We start from the raw sequence: 2,666 nt of genomic DNA on the forward strand, positions 1-2,666 counted from the left end.
TTCAGATTTAGATTTGGCCGAATTGAATCAGGAACAGTGATCTGAATCAACAAATCAAATCACTGTCCTGGATTCAGGCAGGATCTGAATCTGTATTGAATACGGTCTGCTGTTTCACACACCCCTAGTGCTTAATAGGATAACATGAAGAGAAAAGGAAAGAACTCTAAGATGCTAGCAGGAAAATAAGGGGAGAGGTATGGCAGGGGACATCTCAGTGAGAAATGATGCTGTCAGGATAGGTCATGCATGTCTTCTCTTTTCTTTCCCCATCTTTTTTTCCTGCAGAAGAGTTGCTATTGTGGTAGAGCTGCTTGAGGTAGACCTCTGCTTCAACAGGCTCAAGAAAACAGTGTGGGGAGAGGCAGGAAGAGAAAAGAGAGAGATCTGAAATAAGGAAACAGATGAAAAGTTCAACCCTTGCTATGAAAAGAAACACCAATATAGAATAATATAGGGGGCTAATGTGGGAGGATAGATTCATGGAGAAAGAGGAAGGAGCCCTGGTAGAGTCAAATGAGGAAGACTCAATTCCTTCTTAAAAAGGGATTGTTCTCTTCAATGAATATAGTATTTGTCAAATAACTGTAAATATGCTCTTGAATAGTGGCCTAGACTTGCACCATAGACTGTCAGTAAATATTGTTTGGAAAAATGGCGTTCCGGTGTCTGCCCCTTCACAAAACACTGTAATACAGACTTTTGCAGGAATTTATTCTGGGGGATTTGATTTATACACTTAAATAATTTGTCCCTGATGCAGCAAGACCGTGTGCTAGCTGTGATGTGTTATGTTCCAAAATAATCAGTAGTATATGACAGTAGGTACAGTTTCTGAGAATGTTTTGGGACAGTTGCTTATTGGAGTGAAGATTTTAAACTTGAGAACTGGAATTTCCTCCTTAAATCAAGCAATCATCAGTATCTGCTCCAGTGTATGGAGACAAATATACAATACCTCTTAGTGCATTTTGTGCATTTAATTTATATTCTAGTATTCAAGTTTCTTTACCCATTCAAAAATACTTGGCTAGAATTACAAAAAAGAATAAACATGTATTTCCCTTTCAAAATATTGGCAGACTTGTAGTTCACAAAACTTGAAATATTAGAAAGTCAGGAATTTTTTTTATTTATCATTTCAACAGCAAGTAACAGGGGTGAGGGAGGGATTTAACCATTAACTGCCCATGGCATTAGTAACAAGAGAACATGAAAATAGATTCAGAAGTCTTTAAAAGTTTAGATTAACTGTGTAAAACAGTTATCTAAATGCTAGCAGTCTTTATGAAATATACTTGTAATAACTTGTTGTGACCATGGCGTCCAAAATAGTTATTTTGTTATTATAGCAGTTTGAGCATTACAACTATTATGAAAGCTTTCAAAGATAAAAAGAAAATGAAACCTTACATGTCAGTGAAAATAAATCGGGTGGTTTTATCCTGCTGCTCAAGAGATATTGGTCCCTTGCACACTATTTGAAAATGATTGGCAAGTTCTATTTAGCAGAGTTATGAAAAGCACCTCAGTGGTTTAGGAGCCAAACTCACATTTTTAAAAGTCCTGTGGGACAGACTTTTAAAGGTATTTGGGCATTGCTCTGTTCCGGTTTTCAGTCCTTTTTTTCAATTGACTTCATCACTTAGGAATCTGACTGTCACTGAAATCTTTTTGGGGACTAAGTCCCATTTTGTGAGGTCTTCACTGCTGCTGTTTTGCATGCAAGCTAAATTAAACCAGCATTGGTATACTAACACTTGATATGAAAACAGCTTCATCTTAGCATGTAGACGGGCCCATTTATTTTGCATACGTTATATAAATGCATACGCAACAGTCTTCCTTTAGCTACCATTGTCAGTCTCTCATTTTCTGGATGATCATTGATGCTGACACTCCTATCATCCCAGTGTCTGTAAAACAGAATGGGACTTTTTCTTTGGGTGTTGTTACACATTGATTTAAATACATGTTAAGGACCCTTAAAACTAGAGTGTCCACACATTAGGACAAGAAAACACATCCTAAGGGCCCTCTTGACAAGCTCAGAGAGAATCCTTTTCCATCAAGGATTAAATCTAACTGGGTTTTTGGGTAGCTTATGCTGTAGTCATGTGTTGCCCCATGGGCCCAAAACCAGTTGGGAGTGGTTCTTCCACATCCCAGCTGCTTTATCTTCCCCCACAGTGACAGCAGGGGGAGCCAGGAGAGCACATAAGGGATCCTCCACTCCTCCCCCATTTCAGGTACTTTCCAGCTCCTCCAGTCTGTCCTTACTGCCCTCAGGGCTCACTTTCTACCCCTCAGAATTCTCCCCTGTCCTCTCCTGCTTTGGGGATCCCCCTCTTCCTCCCTGGCCCTTGAGGATCATCTGAAACTCCTAGCGCTGTCCTGGTGGAGCAAGCAGGGAAGGGGAACTTACCTGCTGCTGCAGCTGCTCTCTGGGCTGAGCCCAGCCCAGCCCAGAAAGCAATGGTGGTGGGCAGGTTCCTACTCTCTGCTTCCTACCCTGGGAGCTGCCAGTAAGCCAAGAGTTGTGGGGAGGGGTTGTGGGGGGGGGATAGTATTTTGTGCTGAATAAGTATTTCAGGACTTGGACAATAGTGAAATACCATGTATTTTGTTTTTATGCACATAATAGATAAATTAAATGTATGTTATTC

This window comes from Gavialis gangeticus, unplaced genomic scaffold (assembly GCF_001723915.1).
Source record: "Gavialis gangeticus isolate Ggan-Ray unplaced genomic scaffold, GavGan_comp1, whole genome shotgun sequence".
Taxonomy (NCBI): Eukaryota; Metazoa; Chordata; order Crocodylia; family Gavialidae; genus Gavialis; species Gavialis gangeticus.